The sequence below is a fragment of the Ursus americanus genome, chromosome 9, assembly GCF_024610735.1.
Source record: "Ursus americanus isolate L20-20 chromosome 9, mUrsAme1.1.p, whole genome shotgun sequence".
Taxonomy (NCBI): Eukaryota; Metazoa; Chordata; class Mammalia; order Carnivora; family Ursidae; genus Ursus; species Ursus americanus.
This window is the reverse complement of record NC_142135.1, coordinates 53,621,259-53,648,996: the sequence shown is the minus strand read 5'-3', so window position 1 is coordinate 53,648,996 and position 27,738 is coordinate 53,621,259. Positions and strand designations below refer to the sequence as shown.

Sequence of the window (27,738 nt, the reverse complement as noted above, 5' to 3'; positions counted from 1 at the left end):
TATTGAGTTTACAATTCCTCCAAAGTTACAGTTCTGCTTTCCATTTCTTTTTCTCTCCTTTCCTTTCAGTAAAGTTTTCTTAGTCTCACAATTTCCCTGATATATGTTTCTCATAATAGTACCCACAATTAACTTCCAGCTTTTGCTACGTAAGGAATTACCTCGAGAGTTGAAGGCACACAGTATGTGAATAATACATAGTTGTTAAAAAGAAGCATGCTCACGATTAGTTCAGTTATAGATCTTCTTGTTTTTCTTTCCTTTCAATGGTGCCCCACGCCACTTGCTAATATTTTCCACCTTTGCAGCTTTTGGGTTGTCTACCGTACAACTACTAATCTGTACCCACTTAGGCACACATGAAAAGCCCTGGGTTAACGCAGGGAAAGTGCCTTCTGTGCTCTGAGGTGACGTTGCAAGTAAGTTCACGGTGACAGAGATACCCCCTGTGCAGTTTCAGGATGTCACGAGCAAGGGGAAAGATGGCCGGACTCCATCACTCTGGATGGATGCACTCAGGGGCTGAATGAATTTGAAATATAACCAAGTCTGAATGGAAGAGTGGTCAGAAAGCCAAGAGCAATTACTTCAGCTTGCAAAATGTTTAAACGATTTACTTCACAGGACAAATGCAGAGTCTTTCTGTGCTGGGAACTCTTAAAACTACATTTGGACAAAATTTGGTGAGGCTCCTTCCACAAGCTGTTGGAAAAGGGGAAGGGAAATGGCTTGAGATGCCAGCAGCATTTAGTCAGATCTTTCTGAAACCCAAACCCCTATCCTGTCACCTTTGTTTCAGAAAGTCTGACTCGTTGGCGTTTTCCATCACCTTGGGTAGAAAGCTCAGGTAAGTGGCTTAATTTATAGATTGAGGGGACAAACTTATTTAAAAATTCTCAGTATGTTATCATGAATCATGTAGGCCTATTAAACTAATTGCTAAGTAAATTTAAGCAGTATTACAGTAGAATTCAGTAGAATTTATCATCAATCTGGAGAGATCTTTGGTGGTCTCATGCTGCCCCCCACAGATATGTCTCAGAACATTCATTATGCCATAATTACAAAGTCTCTTTGAAGAGGCTAAAAAATCCCTAGACTCCTCTCATCAATTATTTTCACCTGTTAATTCATTTTGTGTGAGGTAATAACCTCGGCATAATAACAAATGTGCAAGTACTCCGATTTTGCAATTAAAAGCAGCAGGGCTTCTATTTTGATCATACAGACTGTGACATCCATCATAGAAAACAATTTGGGCCTAGCAGGATGACAGATGCCGTACTGATGGCTCTACTAACTAACTGCCTGTCCTAGGGAAAAAAAAAAAATGGTCGGGCCTCAGCCTGCAGCTGCAAGCTATCTGATAGCTTCTGACCAGTCAGCGGGAGAAAGCCTGCAGTGACTAAATTACTGAAAGGTAATTTTACTTCACAAAATGAGGATTTCTGAGCCATAAACGTATGCATTCCAGTGGCTGCTGTAATTTGGAAACAAATAGCCCTTTTCATTTGAAAATGACTGGAATCACTGCCAGTGTTCAGGACGTTTTGTTTCTCAGGCTTTTACATGAAAAAATACAATGTAATACTCATTATTTCTGCCCCCTTTCACATCTTATTAGACACAGAAGGCAAGGTGGTTATCTCTGCTCTCTTAGGCTAATCCACACAAGGAATTTCCCCCCCAACCTCCGGACAGGTGCCTAAATAATGGAAGAGAGCTCCTTTTTGTCGTTTGCTCTGCACCAAGTCCCAGTGAGCTCTGTCTGAGAACGGGATCCCACTACCCCAGCTCATCGGAAAGACGCCCACACCTAATGCAGGTGGAAGCCGCTTACCCGCACATCCTAGCTGCGGAAAAGGGAATTGGATACTAATAGATGCAGACGAAAGGTTTCTGCCTTATTTTTTCAATTCGTCGTATTTCAAAAGATTTCATAAAACACAATGTGCCTTCTCTTTTCACTTCAAAATTAAAGTATTTGGCATCTTACCCTACGCTTCATTAGAATGACTGTCTTTTGAAACATATGCTCTCATACTATTGCCAATTTCGAAGAGAAAAAATCGTACAAATGTGCAAATAAGTTTTGGCTAATTGAAAACATAAATATTTTCATTATTACCTTCAATAGGAAAAGATCTAAATAGAAATTGAGAGGCTGTGTGCATCTGTTTCTCTTGCAAAACTGAATTCAGGGAATAGATTATGGACCACGGGCCACTCAGTATAATAAAAGCAGATACGAAATGCAAACAAAAACCATATTATCGGAAATTGTTATGTTTTTAGGATTATGTGTTCAGATTTCTTGAGTGAAGCAGGACAACAAAGGATGAGGCAAAGACGAAAGGTTAAGCACAGTATGAACTTTCTCAGCTGTTGGGCACTTTAAGAAGATAGCGCCGATTATGATGTTAACAGACAATAATGCCTACATTTTACACTTTGCTCCCACATTCCTTGCAGACAAACAGCAAAGAACACAGTGTTTCTCGGGGAAAATCTACAGTTTCTTAGTCCATCGTGTCGATCTCATAAACCCTGTCGTCAAGAAGGACAAACAGATGATTGAGGCAGGGATGTTCTCCTGGAGAAACAGAGAGCAGGAAGGGAAGGGCTTCTTTTTTCAGCGCTCCAATCAGGTTCCTTCCTAAACCTTTGAAGGTAATCCAGGGTTGGACATGGGTCTCCTTTGACTTTTAGTAGGGTGATCCTTTCACATTTGCTACTAATAAATCCTTTACACTTGTGCAGAATACCTCTGCATAAGGGCAAAAGCCTCTGTGAGCAGCCTGGTAAGTTTCATACACAAGTTCTTTTCATCAGGTAGCACAGTGAAAAATCAAATGAAAGAGACGCATTAGAACAACGAAATTGCAATTACCCATCCGAGATCTCCTTTAATGGGATGCCAGGAGGACTTGCCCTTTATGCACGCGCTCTGACTGTAACTAATGCTCAGTAGCCATCAACAAATTATGACTCGTGACACTTTTGCTGCCGCAGTATTAAGCCCAAAGTCCAATGGAGAAAATATATGGTTTTTATTACAAAATTGTTCTTGTTTACAATTCTAATATCCTCTTCATTATCTACTTTTCCAGACATTTTAGGCAGTTCTGAAGACCTGGGGCAGCACTAGTCCTGTCATAAAGAGAAATTAATGTTGTTAAAGTTGGCCTAGCTGCCCTCTGGGACAGCAGAAGATGTGGAAATACAAGGCTCTGTTTTTAAAATGAAAATGATTAAAGGCACAGACACCTTGCTCTTGGAGCAGCCACTAAAACTTTTAATAAAATACGTGGGCACATACACACAAAAGCTGCTTCTCTTTCTCTTTCTTTAAGTCATCATCTTCCCTCTCTCTCTCTCTCAAATCCAACTTTGTTCTGTAGAAACAGCTTGCTTTAAAGACTAATAAGCGTAGGAATGACCTCATCATTATAAAGAACACATTTGTTTCATTGGGCAGTAGCTTACTCAGTAATGACCAGGCGCAGAGAGACCAGGAGAGCTTTCTCCAGATAGTCAGGAAGCTAATTAGGAGCACTCTTCAATGGGTCATCTTTACGACGACCGACAGGCTCAATCTGGCCTCTCGAAAACACATTCAGAACAGCCTGGAATTCACCACTGCCGGAGGTGTGCGCCCCTGCATGCCTCTTCCCAGATTTCAAGAAGGGGGTCTCCTCGGCGGGGGGCGGGGAGGGAAGCAAGGAAGAAACAGCAAGCCAGTGGAGGTTACGAGAAATCATTTTAGAGGGAGCCTACGAAAAGTATCTTGAACAAAATGGCTCATATATCAGGAGAAAAATGGCAGGAAATAACTCAAAGGAAGAGAGCATAACCTTTGCCATCCAAGGGCCAAAGAACGGCAGTCTAGACTTCACCTCCCTGATCCTTCCAACCTTAGTCATTTTGTCAGGTTAAGTGAATGCCCTCCATATAGAGCTGAAGAGTGAAGTAACACCTCCATTCCACTAATGTTTTAATTGTAGTGTTTTATTTCAAGAAGTGTTGTTTTTCCACTATTTTTCTTTTCTTCTTTCTTTCTTTCTTTCTTTCTTTCTTTCTTTCTTTCTTTTTCTTTCTTTCTTTCCTTCTTCTTCCTTCCTAACTTCCTTCTTTCTTTCTTTTTGGTTTCTGATTTCTTTCTGACTTCTTTTTAATTTGCTCTACTTGGCAGCATTCAGCTCAGACACAAATTCTATTATTATAGACATGAGAGGAATAAAAGTGTCACTATATTCTTTAATTGTTTTCATTGTCTCATTGTTTGCTTGGTTGCTATTCACAAGAGTCCGTGTAGGTTCCTTACAAATACAAAATTACTGGAGGATAGTCAAAGGTCACTAATGGTCGTCATCAGCATGCGCACCTCTCTCCTTTAGATAATTTCATCAAACGTTTGTTCTGTAAACAGACTTAGCAGACTGGAGTCACTCCTTCCCATATTTTGAAGTAGACTCATATAGAAGCCATGTGAAACCACAAATCAAGACCATTTCAACAGCTTAGGAAGAATTGGTCACAACGCCATTGCGTTACGCAGCTTGAGTATCCGGAAGACGGCCATACTGTCATGAAATGCTTCCCCGGCTGTTGCTTCAGTCTGCGTCCACTTCCTCCCCTGAGTTTAGGTTTTGTTTTCTCTCTTGATTCCTTGTTCTGGGGCTCTATTACACACAGATGGAGAAAGCATTTGCCCACACACAGTAATTTGAGGGGTGCCAGGCACTGCACACTGCTGCAATAGCCACGCTTCCTCTCCTGGGGCCTGATACAAAGTGTCTGAAATTCCACAATTAGATGTCCTGTCCTTTAGACTTTGAAGGTTTTCTAACCTTCAGGAGTCACCTAATTAAATTCTAATACCCTTAAGTATAAACACCTTAAGTGAAACAGCTAATACCTTGTTGGAGATTAGTTGGCAAGTAGCAAAGAAGTTTAGCTTTGGGATTATCGTAGCAATAACATTAACGTGATTGAGACCCTACTCTGTACCAGTCGCTAACTTCTTCCCATGGTTGAACTGATTTCAGCGCCACAGCAGCCCTTTGTAAGAGAGATAATCAAGGCACAGAGAGGGTAAGTCACACAGCTGCTAAGGACTGAACCACCAATCACACCCATGCACTCTGGCCCCAGATTTGACATTTACAACGAAACAATTCAACTCCACAATTCAACTCAAATCCATAATTAAAAAGGAGGGGGCGATGCCATTTGAAGGAAAGAACACTTAAAAGAGATGCTTGAACATCATGTTGCTTTCTTCAACCTCTGCTAAAGGCGCATAGCGTGACTACAACACCTCTTCAATGGTGAGCACATATCAACGATCACTATCTATTCCTGCTGCCAGGCATTTCTCCAGCAACTCATACAGCATTTTGCTTATTTGACTCTACTGTAGCCTTTTCCTGAGAAGTTATGTATCTACTCTCATTAAAATGCAAACACATGTTTGGAAGGGGGTTGGCCAAGGATGAAAAAGGCATCTGCTGCTGAGTCTGTGGTTTCCTCCCATGAAATATTTGTCTCCTTCACCCCAAGCTGTAGTTGAGGTCTAAACTTTCATATGCCTGTGCTCAATTATCAGGTAAATTGCATGAACCAAAAGGTGGAAAGCAGTGCATATTCTAACTGGATGTAGTGTTCTCATTTTTCACATTGAAAAATAATTTACAAAATACATCTTCAATCGAGCATCTTCATCTTACCTAAGTTAGAAAAAAAAAGAAAGAAAACAATTACTTTTCACTGATACCAATCGATAGAAGTTCATCATTATGTGTAATCAGAATTGAATGCAGATATTCCTAGTAAAACCTGTCAACTTGCTGAATTATTCATTTTATACACATATATACATATATCTATGAGTATATATATATATATATCTATACAATCTTATTTTGTGCCAATGAGCAAATATATAAAATTCCATGCATATGAATACTTAAGCTTTGGGTCAGAATCACAAGTGGAATGCTGTATTTGGTAAAGCCAGAGCAGTGGGGGAAAGACATCTATGGATTAAAGTCCTGGCACTGCTTCATACTAGCTTTCTGACCATGGTAAATGTTCCTTCATCTCTCTGCTCTTTTAGTTTCTTTTTTTTTTTTTTTTTTTAACTACAGCCATCATGCCATTTATTGGATTCCCAGAACTTATAAAATATTGTAACTGGAAATTTGTACTCTTTGACCGACATCTCCCCATTTCCCTCATGCCTCAGCCCATGAAAACCAAAGTCTGTTTGCATGAGTTGGCTTTTTTAAGATTCCACGTATAATCTATTTTCTCCCAGGAAAATAGAATTTTGTCAAAAAGAATAAAATAATTTCTACTTCATAAGATTATTGTGAAGAATAAATGAGATGTAGATTGGCTTATTTTTGAAATACAAGGTAAGTACTTGTCATATGGTGGAAATACAATAAATATTTTTGATGTCTTTGTTTTTTTTCCCATTGATTTTGCCCAGTACAGGTAATTACATTAAATTTGTAATTTCATTTATTCTTTATCTCAGATAAGTTTGTTTTCTATATTTAAGATCAGTATTTTTTTATGTCATCTTATTTTTGGGAAACCAAATAATTAAGTATACATTTTATATATTTTCCTTTGTTTCCATATCACTCACCTTAGCCATCTTATGAGTTTCTTTTGTTTTCTTGTGTTTTGAGGGAGAGCTTTTAAACTTCACCTTTGTACCACCAACTCAAATTTCTACAAGATTGATCAAGGAAAGGGGTGCCTGAGTGGCTCAGTTCATTGAGTGTCCAACTTTTGATATCAACGCAGGTCTTGACCTCAGGGTCATGAGTTTGAGCCCAGCGTTGGACTCCATGCTGGGCATAGAGACCACTTAAAGAAAAAAAATATATATAGATAGATAGATAGATAGATAGATAGATAGATAGATCGATCAAGGGGAAAAGAATGAAGATCCCAACTAGAAAAATGAGGAATGAAAGTGGTGACATTACTACTGACTTTATGGAAATAAACAGAGTATAAGGAAAGAAATACTATGGGGGCGCCTGGGTAGCGCAGTCATTAAGTGTCTGCCTTCGGCTCAGGGCGTGATCCCGGCGATCTGGGATCGAGCCCCACATCAGGCTCCTCCGCTGGGAGCCTGCTTCTTCCTCTCCCACTCCCCCTGCTTGTGTTCCCTCTCTCGCTGGCTGTCTCTCTGTCAAATAAATAAATAAAATCTTAAAAAAAAAAAAGGAAAGAAATACTATGAATAACTGTATGTTAACATATTAGATCATCTACATGAAGTGACAAATTCCTAAAAAGATACAACTACTGAAACTGGCCCAAGAAGAAATTAAAAAAAAAATCTAAATAGACCTATAACAAATAAACAGAATAGTAATCAAAAAAAAAAAAAAATCCAACAGCAAAAATTCCAAAACCAGATGTCTTTCACTGGTAAATCCCACCATATGGTTCAAACTAATTAACACATATACTTCACATCTTCTTTAAAAAAAATAAAGAGGAAATGTTTTTCAACTCATTTTGTGAATCCAATATTACCCTGGTAATATTGACAAATTTATCACAAGAAAACTGGAAACTACTATTCCTTACGAACACATATACAGAAATCCTCAACAATATACTACCAAACTGAATCTAGCAATATATAAAAAGGATTTATACACCATAATCAAGTGGAATTTATACTAAGAATGCAAGATTTATTCAATGTATGAAAATCAATCCATACACCATGTTGCTAGAAAAAGGGCAAAACCCCAAATGATCAAATCATCATAATAGATGAAGAAAAAAATTAAACAGAATTCAACACCCCTTCATGATAGAAAAAAAATTCAGCAAACTAGGAATAGATGTGCATGTCTTCAAGTTGATAAGGGGCATCTACAAAAAATAGTCCTATAACACCAAACTTAATGGTGAAAGACTGAAAACACTTCCCATAAGATTAGAACAAAATAAAGGTTTTTTGCTTTCACCACTTCTATTCAGTATTGTACTGAAGGTTCTAGCCAGGACAATTGGGTAAGAAGAAATAAAAGACATCTAGACTGAAAATGGCACTTGCAAATGGCATGCTTGTGTAATATGGAGAATTCTGAGTAATCCAATACTAAAAATACCACACACACACACACACACACACACACACACAAACTGCTAGTAGAATTAATAAACAAATTCAGCAAGTGTGTGAGATACAACATCAATATAGGAAATCATAAGAAATTATTACAAAAATTTAAAGGTGTTTTCATGTTACTGATACAATTTTTTAAAGTCCTTTTTAGAGACATAATAAAATATTTATAGATAAAAAAGAAATATAGTTCTATTTTTATACATTAACAACAAACAACCTAAAAATGAAATTAAGAAAACAATTTTATTTATAATAGCACCAAAAAATAAAATTCCTATAAGTAAATGTATCAAAAGAAACATAAGACTTGCACACTGAAAAAAAAAATCATCGTAACAAATTAAGATCTAAATAAATGGAAATACATAGATTGGAAGAAGGCAATTGTTAAGAAGGCAATACTCCATAAATTGATATACACATTCAACACAATTCCTATCAAAATTCCTGTTGCCTTTTCTGCAGAAATTGACAAGCTGGTCCTTACATTCTTATGGAAACCAAAGAGACCCAGAATAACCAAACAACCTTGCAAAACAAGAAGAAAATTGGAGGACTCTTTCTTTCTGATTTCAGATTTTACCAAAAAGCAACAATAACCAATAACTGTGTAATCCTGGCATAAGGACAAAAATATAGATCAATGGAATATAATTAAGAGTTCAGATATAAACTCATACATCTAAGGACACTTGATCTTCTATAAGATGCCAAGATAACATGATGGGGAAAGAACTGTACTTTCAGCAGACAGTGGTGGGCCACCTGAATATCCACATGCAAAAGAAGAGGGAACTGTGTAGTGTTAGTTCTTAGCTTTGTCTGTTTTGCTTCCATAAGAAATTATTATCAAACTTCATTTATGAGGAGGACATTCCAAACATAAACAAAAGTGAAAACATTTTCATTCTCTCTGCATTGCACAGTGGTTCCATGGGAGGAAGGAGAACTGTAGAGCACATCTATCATATAGCAAAGTTTCAGGGTGACCCTAGGCATGTGGCCATTCGGCACACAGAACCACCTGCAATAACTACTTTGGCAAAATTATCCACCAAGCTGCCATTCTTCCTTCTTTCATAATTGATATAACTGTGATTTCCTGGGGCATCCAGAAACATATTTTTAATCTGTCTTGCAGCTGGGTGTAGTCATGAGATCCAGTTCTGGCCAATAAGATATCAGTGGAAGTCACATGAGAACTTCACAATAAATGTGACTTCTTTACCCTTATTCCTGACTGGACAGCAGAAGTAAAGACCAGAGCTTCATCAGCCTTGTGACGACAAAATCACCAATAAGGGAAAGGCCAAGGGAATCCTAGATCTCATCCCTCACATTCATGAGTCCCTGACCCAAGGTCAACAGGCAAATGATTTTCTGTTATGTAGGAAAAACCAAACCCCAATTTCATTATCCTATTATCTGGGGTCTCCTTTACCTGCAGCTAAATTTAATTTCTAACGGATATACCTGATGAAATCTAACTGGTAAATGCCATTATTTCTGCTTTCCATTACAAGTTGTTCTTTTTCCTAGTATTAATCGAATGATTTTTCCCATACACTACATTTCAAAAATTCCGATGTAAGATTTATTTTCACATTATTATGATGTGGCAACTTGATTTTTTAAATAAGAGGTAATGGAAAGTTGCCATACTGTTTCATAAGAGAAATAGAAATTAATAAAGGGAAAGTTCATAACAATGTTACTGAAATAAATTATACTGGTTGGTTTAGTACATAATTAAATAAAAAGTGAAATAAGCAGAGTGATTCAAACTTCCTTGATAGCAGAAGTAATGTCTACACATAAAAATGGTCAAAGGAAATCAAAATATATAACACCAACGTGATAGGGCCTCACTGATTCGACAAGAGTGCTCATATTCAGAAGGAAAACACTACGGGATAGGAATCAAATTTCTTCACTTAAGCATCCGACTCAGTCCTCATTATCCTAAGGGCTGATTTTCCAAGGGGCTAAAATATTTATTTAAATTGGTGTGGTCTATATATATGTCACTTTGAAGAACCAACCGGTAGCCCTATGCATCTATTCAATCATCAAGTATTTATCAAGTTCCTACCGTATGTTAGAGATTCCCTCGATTGGAGCCAGGTATAAGAGGTGATTAATATACACTTGATATCCTGGCCTTACTGGGATTATACTGCAGGGTGATATGATTAAGGAACTAGAAATATACAATAAAAATTAAAAGTGCCATGAAGTAAAAACCAAAACGTTTCTACTATAGAAAAAAAAATCAGGAGCACCTGGGTGGCTCAGTAGGTTAAGCGTTTGACTCGGGTTCGGGTCATGATCCCAGGGTCCTGGGAGCAAGCCACACGGTGGGTTCCCAGCTCAGTGAGGGGCCTGCTTATCCCCCTACCTCTGCTGTTCCTCCTGCTTATGCTTTCTCACTTTCTCTGTCAAATAAATAAATAAAATCTTTTAAAAAAATTTAAAAAAATCACTGGGGGCAATTTCCTTAGCTATAATGATCAGATAAAGTATCTCTGAGAAGGGGCATTTAAACTGACACTCGACTGCTTAGAACAATGGGAATGCGATGATGCAGCGAATTAGACAAGAACTGGGGAAGGGTAGATATTGAGGGACATTGAGGTGGCGTTTCCGAGAAGAGACAGAAAAAAAGGCAGTGCTTCCTTGAGCAAAAAGGAAAGTGATGGGAAATGTAGTCATCAGGGTCCTGTCATGGGAGATCTTATGTGCCATGTAAAGGGTTATTCTAGTTAGGCAGGAAGCTATTTATATCAATTAAGGATGCCTTTCATTAAAAGGAACAGAAAACCTCGATATATCAATGGCCTCAATATATCAATGGTTGAATATATCAACCATTTCTATTTATGTCAACAGAAGTCTGGGGGTCAGTTTGTTACAGGATTAATTCGGTGGTTCAAAGACACCATCAGGGGTCTCGCTCTGTCCAGTCTTCCATCTGGCATCTCTGGAGAGTTGGCATTATGTCTTTACCCTTCTTGCCTCAAGGTCACAGTAGATAAACAGTTGTCCTCATTAAGATAAGCAGTTGTCATCTTGTTAGTGGATCCTACCAGGAAGGAACGGGCCTAGATCAAAAGGTCTTCTCCCTTATCTTTTTCTTCTGTAAATAGCACATTCCCCAATCCCGCGCAGTTCGTTGTTCCAGAGTGAAATTTAGGTTTAAGTTTAGGTTAGGGCCAGTGCTGCTATAAGAGCCAAGTACAGGGATAGCTGTAGAATGGTCAAAGTTTTCCATCAAACTTTTCTCTGTGTGAAACCCAGAAGACCTTATGGATTAGGGTAACTTCAGGAAAAACTACAAGGAAGCTGCTAAAAGCCAGGAGAACAGATCAAAAAATATGTTCACAGTAACTGCTCATTCTTTATAAGTTTGCTGAAATTTCAGTGATATCTCCTAATCTTTTGTTAATGGAAATATAGTAGGAAACCCAGTGAATTCTTTCCTTGATCTTTCTCTTCCATTTTTAATCTCAGTTCTACTTAGATATGAATTACATAATTCAGAATATCATCTGGAGTTTATTAAAATTCTTTGTGATTACTGAGGCCAAAATATTGCTCCAAAATCTTTAGAACTTCTTATAATATTTCTGGCACTTTGTTTTTAACAAATAACAATTTTTTTTTGAAAACTAACAATTTATCCTAAAGCATCAAGTTCATCAAACTCTAATTTCTCTAAAGTTTTGATTAATTTTTAATCTGTGAAAATCTCTGTGCTCTAAAGAAACAGGATTCATTTGACTTGAACTCATTTTCCTGTCTAATAGGGCATCCCTATTAAAGAAACTTTGAATTATCTACTCTCAATTTTTGGTAGATGGAATTACAGCCTTATAGTTTTCAAAAATGCAATTCCAGATATGGCCTTTTAATGTCAAAACCACCATTTCAGAATATTCAGTGTTCTCCATGAGGATTCTTATATAGCTGGGTTATAATTCCTAGGTATATTAAAGTATATCAAAAGAAGGCTTCCTTCCATGTCATTTTTCCCTTTCTTTTTTAAATATGCAAGAGTAGTTTAGTTTACACCCTATATTCCAGGATTTCCTGAATAAATCAGAGTTGCATCTGGAATGACACTTGGAGTACATGATTCAGGGGCAGGTCTACCCCCTCATTATTCAAATCATTAGAAATGGCTCATATGATGTCATCAGCTGTCAAGAGAACTTAGTATAAAGAGACCTTCCATCCGCAGACATCTATTTGGCCTCCTTTTAATTGTAGTGTCAACTCATTTGCAATATATCGTAGAGGGACAATAGCATTTAAACCTGGAATCTAGCATTCTGAAGGGTGGGCTCCTGGCCAAGATGCATTGGAAAAGGAAGATTGTAAGCTTAAAGAATAGATAAATATGAGCTTCAACCAAACCTATTGTCCAAAGAGAAACAAGAGTTTGCCATCAGGAATAAAATATTTCTGTTGAGACTTTGTAAAGGGTAAGGGCAAAGAACAGGAAAATTTTAATCTTCCTGTGGTTTTCACGAAGTATAACCTCACGTAAGCCAACCTGGCTAAGCAGAGTGAATTGTCTCATGACTTTGAAATGTCAATAACTCTTTATAAACAATGCATATGGTTTAATATCTGTCTAATTCCTCAGCCCGAGAGCTGCTACCATTTCTGAAATGAAATATAAGAATGAATAATATCTCGTAACACTGAAAAATCAAGGTATTCTAAGAAACATAGGGATACGGGATAAAAATTGTTCATTTCTCCTTGTGCTGGCTGGATTTGGAGTTGATTTCCATTAGCCTGGCTTTGATAGAATCCATGTGGATGCGGATGCTTAATAGATTCTGTTTGGTGATGGGGGTGGTGGGGGTGGTTATTTCTGCAGCTGGTTTTGTGCTGAAGCCAAAAGAGTATAAAATCCTTTTAACTAGACTCCCAGCCCCCATGTGTGATAAACATAGTAGGCTGCCTCACTAGCACCAGCAACACGTAAAGTTCAGTTTCCGTCTGCAGGGAGATAAGAGGATCTTAACGGGTGGCTCTGAGCGCTGCATTTCCTATTTCACGCTCAGTGCATACGACTTAGGTTAACTCTCTTCATATGTCATGGATTCTTTAACAAGCCCACACTGCCCTTCCCAAGACACAACACTTTCCATTTCCACCAAATGTGCAAAGGTAATTGCCTTAAACCATACTGAATGTTTAAAAGCAGTAATCAAAGGTGTGAATATTTAACTGGTTTTATCTAAATGATTAATTTCTGGTGTCTCTATGTAAATAGTACAATGCTCCAGCAGTCTCAGGCAACAGAATATTTGCTCTTCAGTTCTGAAATTCAAGATACAGTTGTCAGTTGTATCACTTGACATGTATTGATGGCCCAGATATGAACTATTGTCCTATGATATAAGTAGAATTCCAAGGCCTTTATTTAAATTATGCAAGATGTTCTTCCTGCCAGGGATTCGTTTGTCATGCACACCAAAGGATCCCTGTCTTTTTTAAAGCCTCTAACAAGTAAAGGGGATGCCTTCTATTGATCAAAATTATAGAGGAAATATAGTTCACCCCATGTCATTAGGTGCTGTAACCGCAGAATAGCATATCTTGCTCCTGAAATTATCATCTCTGCACTTAATACTTTATGGACAGAGAATTTCCTTTTCATAAACAATTGCATTTATTAAGTATGATTAACATATATAAACTTGATTTAAAAACCAAACAGTGCAGTTGGATATACAATAATATAAAGTTCTAACTCCTCTTCTTTGACTTGGAGAGCCACTTCCTGGAAGTTACATGTGAGCATTTCCTTGTGTATCTCTCATGTATCTTCACACATACATGCACGCTCCACACATATATAAAAACAGCATTATATACATTCACACACTCACATGGGTACACAGGCACTGCCTTTTTGCACTTAATAATATATCAGCATTTACAATCACACAATCTGTACAATATATATCATTATTTTTGGTGCCTGCTTGGTATCCTATTATATGAAGTTATTATATTTTAAGTAAACACTCTTTTTTAATTAATTGCATTTATAATATGAAGAATTCTACCGTGGGCATTTGTGACATGTATCTTTGTGCTCATGGGTAAATATATCCATAGCATAAATTTCTAAAAATGTACTCTAAAAATTGAAATGATGGGTCAGGAATACCAGAATATACAGAAGACTTTTGTTTTCTACAGGTTATTTCCTTTGTATTCCAAATTTGTAATATACTGACTGCCATCTAAACTTTGGAAACCATTGAGTCAGTTTGAATAAAAGGACAAAAAGAAATAACACTAGCATAAGTAAAAAAATGCAGAAGTACTTTTTTTTATTAAGTCCCATATTATCACAATTAAACTTAACTCAGCCCATAAGCCATGAGATAAAAATAAGGCATCATTCATAAGCACATTATGCCTTAACTTATTATTTCTTGAGACATAAAAGACAGCAAGTCTTATTCTTATCTTTAAATTTAAGATTTAGGGGTGCTTGGGTGGCTCAGTCAATTCAGCTCAGGTCATGATCCTGGGGTCCTGGGATAGAGCCCCGTGTCAGGCTCCCTGATCAGCAGGGATCCTGCTTCTCCTTCTGCCCCTACACCCATTAATGCTCTCTCTCTCTCTAATAAATAAATACAATCTTTTAAATAATTAAATAAATCCAGAATTTATATTTTCTTGGATATTGATGGGGTAATAGTTTTTCAAGCCTGAGTTCTTTATACTTCTCTGCCCTGAGTTCTTAGCCTAATTCAAAACTAAAACTCTACAGTAACAAAGTGTTTGCAATCCCCAACAACATCCATAGAGTGATTCTGTGCCTAAATTACAGCCTTTTTTTTGAGTGTGTGATCTTCCAGGAAGTGAGATTGAGAACAGGTTAACTATACCTAGTATTTATCAAGCCCTGAATCATTCATTCCAGGCCACAAAGACTGCTTTTGTGTGCAAAAGAAAAATTGCACTGGAGCAGTTAAGCAGGCAAGGAAGACTTTATTTAGACAAGATTATTGTAATAGAGGAGACAGTCTATTGCAATAGGAGAGAAAAATTGAACTCAACTCTCTGAAACATAAGGTCAGAGGATATTTATTTATTTATTTAAAGATTCATGTATTTATTTGAGCGAGAGAGAGAGAGAGAGAGAGTGTGCAAGTGGAGGGGAGGGGTAGAGGGGGAGGGAGAGGGGAAGCCAACTCCTCACTGAGCCTGGGGTTCCTAGGGTGGGGGCTTGATCCCCAACCAGGAGATCATGACCTGAGCCTAAACCCAGAGTGGCCTCTTAACCAACTGAGCCACTCAGGCACCCCAAGGTCGGAGGACATTCAAACACTAGAGTGAGCTAATGGAGAAGTGCCGGAGGAACGCAGTGGGTAGGCTTGTCAATGCTCACTAACTGTTGCCCTTGCCCCCACTGCCTCAAAAATATTTTTCTTGATGCTTATATTTCAAAAGGATGAGTCCCAGGTCCTTGAGAAAGACAATCCTGGGATTGTCTGGAAATTTACACCTCTATCAAGGGTAGAATGTACCTACAAGGAACGAGCCCTTGACAAAGTATACTCCGAATTTTTCAAAGTTCTGTAATTGGAAAGAATAGATTTCTAGAGAGAAAGGACTTCAAAGCAAATTAGATGTATTTATCATTTAACTTAGGTCAGTGCAGAAAATATGTTGTGCTTTTCATCAGGATTATATATTGATAAAAAGTTACTTTCCTATGATTTAGCATAAACCCGTAAACAATCTTATAAAGAAAGGAATCTGATTTTTGTGAAACTATATTACGAAACATACACTGGTGCCAGATTTCCCCTATGTTTAATGTAATTGTAACTTTGAAAAATAATTAATAGTTTGGGATTTCTGAAGCTTGACTTTTTTAAAAAATCCTGAATAATTTAGTCCATTCCCAGCAAAAATTAAATTTCTAAGGAAAAGAAGACAGTATTTAAAGCTTTCATTATGGGAAACAAAATGCTCTATGGAAATGTCTGTCTTGCTACAAATAAATGATCTAATGTATCACTGGTTAGAACTGGATGATAGCATTTCTTCAAAACCTTCAAACTCTTCCCAAATCCAGCTGCCCAAACAGGTTCACAAAAATCCATTTTATTAATAATCTCCTACTGCCTCTGAGAACTTTGAGATCAGGAAGGTTGGGCCATGTAATGTCATAGAAAATAAAAACATGCATTTGCCAAGAGTGTAGGAAGGAAATAAACACCCTCTGCAATGGTTCTTAATGCCTATGCCACTCTTCTCTTTTGTTTTACTGTGTAATTTTACATGTTATAAAGTAATTCACCCTATTATTACTCTTGCAGATTGGCTTTGAAGTGTCCAGTCTTTCACTGGAATCTGACAATATGACTGATAATAGATGCTTGAAGTGTTTGGGGAAAAATAACCAATTTGCCAATTGTCTATGAGGATAGTACTGTATAAGGATGCTTGGTCATATTCACCCTTTTTCCCCAAGATGGATACAACTGTTTGGGAGAATTTAGCAGCATAGCTAAGCCATTCTGTGTTTTGTTATTACATGAAAATGTAGGCATTATATGTAGAGGCTATAAATTGTGCACACAGGGTAGATCGCCTTGTGTGAAACAGGTTAACCCAGCTAAACAAAACCAAAACTTAAAGCAAAAGTCTCTAATATAATGGATTTGGCATATACATAGTTTTCAATTTGCTTATTCAACGTAGCTTTATTAAAATATTCATCAAGTCATCAAGAGCAAATACTAGCCATGTGAATTGTGAATGGCCATGTCCGTTAATATAAAAGAAAAATACATTTGCAATGAGAACCCATGGCTTCAAAAACTCTTGGTCATATTAATGGTAATCCTCTTATTTCCCTCATTGGTTTTAGGAAAGGGTGTGTTTAATATACATCAGAACTGTGTCCATTGAAATGTAATATTAACTGATTGAGAAACTAACATACACATTAGCCTCAAAGGTGACTTGTATGAACTTACGACTTCATATTTGAATAACATGAAAAATCCTTTTTAATCTCATTAATAATTTTCAAATCAAGCTTTTTTTACTTTACATAGCACCCGAGTTTCTTTGTGAAAATACAGGTTCTGATCATTCAAAAACTGTGTGCGGAATGTGTGCAGTTTTCATTGAAAAGCCACTTAGTTCTTTGAAGGTTTTATTTTTTTTTTTAAGATTTATTTATTTATTTGACAGAGAGAGAGACAGCCAGCGAGAGAGGGAACACAAGCAGGGGGAGTGGGAGAGGAAGAAGCAGGCTCTCTGCAGAGCAAGGAATCTGATGTGGGGCTCGATCCCAGGACCCTGAGATCAGGCCCTGAACCAAAGGCAGATGCTTAATGACTGAGCCACCCAGGCGCCCCTCTTTGAAGGTTTTAAACTACCTGCCTTAAATGCAGGGATGTAATACTTTGTACCCACTTGTCTTTTAATTCATTGCAGGTTTTTGTAGTTTTATTTCTAATTTCATTTTATTCATAATTTCCATGGTTAATGTTTAGTCTTAAGTCTTAATCAACCCCTAAACTATGACAAATCTCATTACATCTGGTGATAGCATTTATAAGAATAATAACAATAATGATAATAATAATTTTACTAAGGTCTACATCATGCTGCCTCTGATTTGCATGCTATTTTATTTTCTATTTTGGGATTAGTAGTGTGGTTTTCTACCTCTGCTACTTCATGATCGTTATATCTAATTAAAATGACCCTTTTTAAAACTCAGATTCACACCTAATGCTTGTAAAATTACAAATCAGTCATAAAATATGGGATGTTTTGTCCTTCATAATATGATAAATGTTATGGAAGAATTCCCAAATATTTAGTGTTATAATTTTTAGTCAGATATCAGGTTTCATATTTGGACTTTTTTTATTTTTATTTTTTGGTTATTTTTAAATTCAAGTTACAGAAAAGAGAATGGAATTGATATTCCTTAAAGACCTTTTGAATTCCATTCATTTATATATTCCACAAATAATTATTAAGTACATATTATGTGCCAGTCAGTGAACTAAGAACTAGACATAGAGATGAATAAGAAATAAATAAGTTAGCCATTTTAACAATGTGATAAATTATATAGTTAGATACGGAGCAAAGTACTGTGAAATCACAGTGTGAAGATCGTTGTAAGTACCATATAAATATCAACTGTCTACTTTATCATCAAGACATTTTCTAGTGAAGGATCTTAATTGATCTTCTCAATCCTCAACTGACAACAGATATCTCTGTGTGAGTTTTGAGTTCATTAACAGAGACAAACATGTCAGTAGATAATTAACAAAGTTTAACCTTTATTACTAAAAAAAAAAAAAAGCTAAATTTGAGGACATATTCTAAGTGTGCAGTGACAATGGTCCTTTTAATCCTGAGCCCCAGAATTAAACTGATGTGCTGACTTAGTCTAGGAAAAAGAAAGCCTGCCAGATTATGTGGTGGTCTTATCTATAAAAACTTATGGCATGGATGAGCTCCCAGAAAAAAGTGGGAGAAAATAACTGATCCACACATGCCAATTCCTCTCCCAAACTCATCAATCAGGTCATTTATTCACCTCCTTGCAAGGACTAGCAAGGCAGCTGAAGACCAGGAAGTATTAGAGAATAGCCTTCCTCATGGAAACTGTAAGAGTTGGGAAAACAATGTACCCTACTAAAAACAAGACAACAACAGGCCCAAAATGGAGTCACTTATGCTAAGTCACTAAATTGAGACTTAATTAGTTTTGGCTCTGCCGGAAATGGAATCTTAAACCAGTCAACCAGGAATCCCCTGATCAGCACTAGTCGGGTCATCTGCCTGATAGACCCCTGATGTCCCCTAAAGGAAAGTGACTTTGCCATAACCAATCCCCTTTTTTTTTCTAGTATAGCTTCCTTGCTCCCACTCCCTTCTGCCTATAAAAGTCTTTCATTTTGTACAGCTTCTCAGAGCTTCCTTCTATCTGCTCTATGGGATGCTGCCTGATTCATGAATTATTGAATAAAGCCAAAAAGATCTTTAAAATTTACTCAGCTGATTTTTGTTTCTTAACAACCCCGAGCATGCATGTTGAAAATCCTAAAATGGTAGTATAATTACTTTAATCTGGAAAGTCCAGTACATCTCTACCAGCCTTTAAACATTGCCAGATAGAAGTACAGTCCCATTACTGTCTTAAGTGCCCCCTCTATTTCAGCAGAGAAGTGTTCTCTCCACTTTGCTCCCACCAAATCTGCACTATCACGTGCTTACAAAGCCCTCAGCAACCTTCTACTGTCTTCATGTATAAGTAAAAATTGGAGAAAGCATGTTTTCTGCTCGAGTAAATGAAAATTAACCCATCTTTTCTCAAAAGAGGAGAATTTGAAGCTTTTCCTGACAGCTAAAATTTTTTCTTCTTGCTGAGCACTGTTAAACTCTTCTCCAACAAAAATAACCATCCATAATTTCGTTATCTGTGCTACTGTTTATAAAATAATAAAGTGGGGACTTAAATAAACAAAGATAAATAAAAAGCAGATGTTGGACTAAAGCCTTACATAATTCTTCAGAGCATAGAGATTTTCAGGGGCAAAGGCTGTGGCAATTCAGAAATAAAGGTTTTTGTTTTGTTCTGTATTGAAAGATAAAGACGGATTAAAGAAAAGAAGAAAAGAAAAAAGAAAAGGAGACCAGTACACACTTAACACAGTGGCTGGTGAGCATGACCCTTGTATATTGGATCATTTTTTTAAGTGACCTAGGGAAACTTCGAAGCCTTCAAGGCTACCCAACAACCATAGCCCCCAAACAAGATGTCCACCCCCTCTCCTCGCACCTTCATACCTTTTCCTGTTTCCTGTCAATGTCAGATCCATGTGTTTTTTCTTCTTTCTCTTGCAATGCCAATTTCTTTTTCTCCAGTTGTCCCTACTGTTGTCACGCCCAGGTCTTGCTGATCCTCAAAATCCTTTGTCATTTACCAAGTATGGTGTCCTCCTGTTCATGTCTCTTTTTGAAATCTCCCTCAACTTCTATGACGCCACGCTCTTTGGGTTCTCGTAAGTGTTCCCTTTCTCTTTCTTTCACTAGTCCAGGCAAGCATTTCTGAATGCCTGCTAAACATCTTCACTTCTATAAATACCTACAACTGAACGAACTTTGGGAGGCAGTGGCCAATGCTTATTCACCCACCATTCCTATTTCCAAATGGAAAAACATCCATTAGCATGATACAGTCCCCGGAAAGAAAAAATATCTTAATTAATTGGTGACTTTGATATAAATTGTGTGCCTTCAGCTCTTATTTCTCTGTGGGAGCTGGCTGCCAGCGGAGAGCACGTGTTCGGATGAGCAGCTCAATATTAAGTTTTACAGGGGAGGACATTACGCTATGAGAGCTTCGCATAAAGTGGTCTGGGAACACATACCTAAAATAAATAATCGTGCCTAGTAAAAAGTGGAAGTTATGGACCACTAAAAAGAACTAGTAAATTTTGAGGACTAAATAGATATATTCTAATACCAGGACGGAGTCTCAAATCTTAAATATAAGAAACACCATACAATAGCAAGAATACTCAGCAGAAGAAATGATGTTCGTAAAAGATAAGTTCTGTGAGGTGAAGGGGATGTTAGAGGTTTGGAAAAGATACCTGGAGATTTGGGGATGAGCCGTAGATGAGGTCAGTCAGGAAGACTAGAGACAGATTTTATGAAAGTCTTCGTACTCCTGGTTAGGGAATTTAGACGTGAATGTGTAGGCACTGTGAAAACAGGAGAGGCATTTGTATCCATTATGTAACAAAATTCATTCTGAATTTTAAAACAATAGCTATTACATCAGTATGGAAGATTAATTGGAAGCATCACTGCTACATACCGGTGTCTAAAACAGCAATTGATTCACTGCTGGGCTTGCAAAACACAATTGCTGAGTGAATCAATTATGTAAATGGAGAGAGGAGGCCAAGATGGCATTCAGAACGATTTAAGTGGTGGTAATACAAAGAGAGGAGAAGAGGACTGGCAAAGACCATTGGAAGAATAATAGAGTCCTTTCCATAAGAAAGGAAGGACTAACACAATTTAGCATTTGCTACGTGTTAGAAACTATTTTGACATGTTCCTTCACTTGGTCTTCACAATAATCCTGTGAGGTGACAGAGACTCAGGGATTCAATTTGCTGAAGTCACATTGCAGGGAAAAGGCAAAGAACAATTTAAATGGTATTTTGACTTTAAATCATATACTATTCACTTCAGCATGATTTCAACAGTGTCAGTGCAGCTTTGTCCTTTAAAGAAAGTTCCCAATGTCTCTGAAGCTTGCTAAAATATTCTTAAGAAAAATATCTCAACAGATGAGCAGTTTGCAGAGAGTGTGTTTCCTTACCTGTTAGACATTCAAGAAGTCAACACAGCTCAGCTAAAATCATGATCTCCCCCCACGGCCCCTCTCCATAGTACGTTCTGCATACACTATGCAACAGTTTCCACGCCACTGCCCAAGTGATACTCCCAGGAGTAAGGTCAGTCTCTCTAATTACACCCTCTGCATTCAATTAAATACCAAGTTATGCCAACATTTTCCTAAAAATTTCTCAATCTACTTTCTTTTTTCCTTCTGTCCAACTAGAGTCCTGGTTCAGACTCATCACCTGTCATATGTATTACTGTCAATCCTTATACTCGTCTTCAGCCTTGCTCTACTCCAACACATTTTCTGTCCCACAAGTGTAAAAAATGTATCTAACTTATTTAAATATTATTTCCTTCAGATATTTTCAAAATAAGTGGAATATTACATTGACTTTTTATGGTATGTGTTATTCTTATGGAAAAAAGTGCTCGTCAATTTCCTTTAAATGCAAACAAATAGATGTAAACAAATGTTCATTAGAATCCTTTATTTAAATCTACCTAAAGCCATATATCAATTTCTGTTTGTTTTCTTTTTTAGTTATCTAATCCCTCTACAATCTTATCTTTACTTATTTCTGAAAGTGAAAGAAATAAAAATCTCCATTATGCAATGAAGTCTGCAATATTTGACCATCATCCCCGAAAGAACTGTGGTCGAAACTACCAATTTTCTTGGACACTTAAGTGATGCTATGTGTCAAATGGAGGAATTCGGAGGAGGAAACTAGAGTGGGAAGGAGAGAGAAGTCTTTTACAAAGATGTTTACAAATAACATTTCTTGGGTGCCTGGGTGGCTCAGTCGGTTGAGTGCTTGATTTCCACTCAGGTCATGATCTCAGGGCCTTGAGATCAAGGCCCACGCAGGGCTCTGCGCTAAGCATGGAGCCTGCTTAAGATTCTCTCTCTCTCTCTCTCTCCCTCCGTCCCTCCCTATTCTCTCTCTCTCTCTCAGAAAAAAAATTTAAAAATTTTAAAAAATAAAATAAAAATAACATTTCTGGTCAAAGTATTTTGATCCCAATTCTGCTTTGTCAGAAGTTATACTTTTTTCATGAGAACTCAACAGGTCTTAAAGAAGTAATTATTTCTATTTCTTCTAAATTGAATATGTAAGATTTAAGGTAACTAAAAAATCCGTTTATTAAAGGAAATATTTTTAGAGGAAAACTTCAATATACACAATCACTTAAAATTTTAATTTTAGGGGCGCCTGGGTGGCACAGCGGTTAAGCGTCTGCCTTCGGCTCAGGGCGTGATCCCGGCGTTATGGGATCGAGCCCCACATCAGGCTCCTCCGCTATGAGCCTGCTTCTTCCTCCCCCACTCCCCCTGCTTGTGTTCCCTCTCTCGCTGGCTGTCTCTATCTCTGTCGAATAAATAAATAAAAAATCTTAAAAAAAAATTTAATTTTACTTTATCAAATCATAATATTTGAGTCTGATTAAAGTATAACCACATTTTTTATGGCATTCAAAAGATATTTACCAGAAAATTTGACCTTTGTGGTAACTCGTTCACAAAATATGGAAAATTAAATAAAAATATTAAAAAATAAAAAATATTTTATAACTCAAATTGCATAATTTATGACTGCAACGGCAAATGCAATTCCACAAAGTTTATTATGCTGAGTATATATTGCCATTTATTTTTTTTCCAAATGTAAAAGTAATTGCAAGCACAGAATAGTTAAGCTATGTATGGATATAGAAATGGTAACATTTTGTTTTCATGTGAAAGCTTCCAACCCCATTTTAGGCCAGAGTTCTGTAGAGTACCAACATTATTGTCTCTTTCTTTGGGTTTCCATAAACTCCGACATTTTTGCCACACAAGTTCCAAGTCACAATTTCTTCTTGTTGTGAACATCCACAATTCCTTGGGTCTGCATGGCTCTATTACATGGTGAGACACTGGAGAAGACCGGCTTTCTCTCTGGGATAAATTACACAGTACCAATAATGGCAACTAAAAAGTTTACAAAGACTTCAAATAAAGAAAATATACAAAATGGTTATAAAAAGAGTTGCCTTTAGTGACACAATAATATTATGGAAAGCAAAGAGGTTCATTTTATTGGATTTAGTAAGAAGCACTTGATGTAGAGAACTTCATGGTGCTTATCATGAATAGGACATATTTATGGGAGAAGAGCACTGAGCCTATCACTGCAAAGCTGGCTGAATTTCAGAAAAATAATAGAATGACTCACTTGGGATTTCCAGAACATATTCCTTCCTGCATTTTCATACCTCTCATTTCCTTACAAGGGTGCTTATAAAGAAACATTCTCTCAACTGTAGTTATTTCTTTCTTTGTGACAAGAAAATCAAATCTTAGTCTAGAGAACCAATGCTTATCACCTGTAGAAAGAATTTTTTTCTTGTAGACAGACACATAATTAGGAAATTGACTAATACATTCTGCTTATTTACTAAATACTCATGAGCTTTGTTCCAATAGCACAGTGTACATACTGAGAAGTGTATGAAACACAATAGTGCAAATCTGTTCATATTGTCTAATATTGGTATTCAGGCAAACCTGAGTCTTTTAAGTATTATGACCTATAATTCAAAAATGACGGGAACCTTTTTAACATAAGCGTATCTCTACTAGAAAGTCATACATGGAAATAATTAATACAAAGCCATGAGATTTTGTTTTCTATTGCATTATCAAGAAACAAATATAAAATCCTCTGCTTAAATATAATTTTGAGTGTCATATAAAGGTTTCACATTAGTGGGTGGAGGAAAAACATATATGGACAAATACTATAAATGAATAAATCTCTGAATGACTATGAACATCCAGACACAAAATAGTGATTAAAATAAGCATGAAGACTGGAAAAACTTTGAGGAAAAGCCCATCAAAAAAGGTCCTGATTATAGTCTTAATTCATATAGTGTCTTCTTTTAATAGAGATAACAACAATTGTATAATTAAGGTTTTGTTTTATAACTTTTTAACATTTTCCTATATGCATCAGCCAGTATTGCGAACCGTAAAACAAGTTCCTCATCTTGCATCCTATCTCAATGTGGCGTTTGTGATCGTCGAACTCATTAACAAAAATGAGGATTCAAACATAACTTATGTCGGAGTGAAAGTTTGATTTAAAATGGCTTATGTTCTTGTATTCCCCTTTGCTTACCAGAACATCTAAACAATTACTTAACTGAAGGAATGTTCTATTGCTTTGAAATGAAGTATAGCTTCTTGTACTTTCATTATCCTTCTAATATTTAGAAAATGCTTTTTATCACAAGAGTCTACATAACTGATTTCACAGACATTACGTCCTTCATACCCACAGCACCTTGGGAGATACTGGAGATTTATTTCTACCTAGTTAGTTATATTGGGTCAAGAAACATTCACTGCCATGGTGAAGATCAACTAGTCACTATTATAACAACAACCACAAAAGCAATCTTGATTTATTTATAGAGCTATAGTAGAGATAACTTTTAATAGACTAAATATTTTTATTGCATGTAATTTAAGATGAGTAATTTAATGATTGTATGAGTATGATCTGATGAATCAGCTAAGAAACCTAGAAAAGAGAATGAAACTTCAACTGTAATATTTTAAAAAAGGAATGTGATCCCATTATATGTTGAGTCCCCTGTTAATTGTTCAGGCTTTTGGTCCATTTTTGGCTGCATGTGGACTCAAAATGGTAATATACATATATACATATATATAATTCCGATGATGAGTTCTTTGGTCAGACTCTTTCCTAGTTCTTATTTAGAAGCCAGTTTTCTCAACAGCCATGATGTTCAGTGCACAGAAGATACCTAGCCAAACTATTGCTAATAATTACTGGTATCTATACAGAGCTTTGCAGTTTGCAAAATGCGTGTGCACAATTATTTCACGTGTCCCTCATGTCTACCATGTGACATAGAGATTCATCATTATCTACATTTGGAAATGAGGTAGTTGAAGACAATGCCGTAGCCTTCCCCAGCTCACTCTGTTTTGGTTGGGGCTTTGAGCCACGATCTTTGGATTATAGTCTAGTACTTCCTGCTTTAACAGGTTGCCACTGCTAATGGTACTTAGTGGTCAACCATTCAAACACATGACTGTCTGAGTTTAGAATGCTATAGCTTTAAATATAAACTAAAACAAACAAACAAAATCAAGCTATAGTACATACAATGGACATATAGTACATCAACTTTGTGAAACATTTCTAAAAGCTTAATGTCTCTCAGTTTTTATATTCTGGTGCTTTTAAGAAATAAAAATTTCACAGTAGGTCATGAAAAAAATAGATCCAAATATACATAAAAAAGAAACATAGACTGTAAAAATATTTGAAAGATAATGAAGAGGATTTGTTATCTGTATTGATTGAAATAAACATGGAGAAATCTCTTAATAGAGTTAGAATTAATTTCCTTTACTTCAACAGTGATATAGTGATCTCTGCCCCATATCTCTTTGTTTGGATCGGTTTGGGTTTTATTTTTCTTGTCATCTTTATTCAAGTATTTCACATCAGTTATATTACAAATTACAGTAAATGTTGAAAATTCCAGAATTCAAAAATTAAATAATTTACTTCAAAATAATGTAAGATAATGTCAATATAAATCATCAGTTTAACACAATTCTAAACTAAACTACAAACCCAAAATAGACAATAGTCAATGGAGTCTACTTAATCTACAAAGTAGGCATTCATGACTAAAACCAAAGAAGACTCCCAAAGTCTAAATAACAGAAAACGCATAATACAAAAGATGTAGGTACAAGACCAAATCCAAGCTCTAAATATGATTAAAAATAATTATAATATAATAATATTGAAGATACCTATCGAATAGCAACATAGCTGAACAACTTAATCAAAAAATGGGAAGATAACACTACCCCACTCGATAAAAATAAAATTCTGTAAGACTGCAAATACCTTGATATGAGAAAAATCAAATCATGAAAGGACTTTAAAAAAAAAATCACAGCTGAGATTCCAGCTCTAAAGCACAACTGCACAGCCATTGGTTTCAACCCCGATAAGTAGTGAGACATCCAGGTAGAAGAAAGCAATAACTATCCTACCGTCCAAACCTGTTGTCGCCTCCTTCGAAGATGTCACATTCATAATTTTCCTTGTGTTCTTAAGAAATGAGGAAGCATCAGATAGAACAAATCCAGGTCTTCATTCTATAAACAACCACGCAATAAAGAAAAGTTTTCCCTCATTGTTCTTGCCACTTCTCTTACTTGTGGTCCTTTTATTCTGTTTACTACATCACTCCTCCTGGTTAAAATTCATGTACCCTACTGCGGGCGTGAGCAAACAGAACTGAGAGCATGCCGCCTGAGCAAGGGCTGCTACAAGATTTCGTCAGTTTTCCTCCCTCTTTGGCACTTGGTTTGAAGAGGGAAGGATGACACAGCTATTAGGAACTAAGTTACTTAACACACTGACCAGGCTGAGTACGATCCTTCCAAAGAGAAAGAACTACATTATTCCTCTGTGAAACAGATTAGACTTTAAGAAAGAATCATGGATAAGGTGACCATATTCTCTCTTATTTAAATAAATATTCAGGTCCAAAGCCATTTACAGACCCAAGTGTATTCTTCCTTACCTCCTGCCCCTACCTCTACCCACTACCTACCTTAGGAAATATGGACGGCTTCTTCCTTACCTCCTGCCCCTACCCCTACCCACCCCCACCTTAGGAAATATGGCCGGCTTCTTGGAGTTTGATGATTCAAAACCTTCATTTACAGACAATATGCCTCATATTCTGACTTATTTGTTCTCTTTGATATGGATTATATATATGGCCTTAGAATTCATGGACAATATCATTATTTTCCTTATGTTGAAGAAGTTGCTTTTATTTTCTTTCAGTTCAGGAGTTAAAAAATATTTTTGTTATTTCCTCTCATATTCTCCATGAACACTATAAAAGGTAAAACAAGGGTCCCTGGGTGGCCCAGCTGGTTAAGTGTCTGACTCCTGGTTTCAGCTCAGGTCCTGATCGCAGGGGCGTGAGATCAAGCCCTGCGTGAGGCTCCGCTCTGAGTGGAGAGTCTGCCTGAGATTCTCTCTCTCTCTCCCTTTGCCCCTCCCACTCGTGAG

The 27,738-nt window shown here is 36.7% G+C and overlaps 1 long non-coding RNA gene across 1 annotated transcript; it reads right to left on the bottom strand.

The window, feature by feature from the left end:
- LOC123797700 (uncharacterized) lies at positions 1-26,932 on the bottom strand. The gene is made up of 3 exons (XR_006781028.2): positions 26,703-26,932; positions 20,848-20,958; positions 1-5,729 (listed from the first exon to the last, which is right to left on the bottom strand). It is a non-coding gene; the product is annotated as an uncharacterized LOC123797700 (long non-coding RNA).
- Positions 26,933-27,738: the final 806 nt, after the last annotated feature.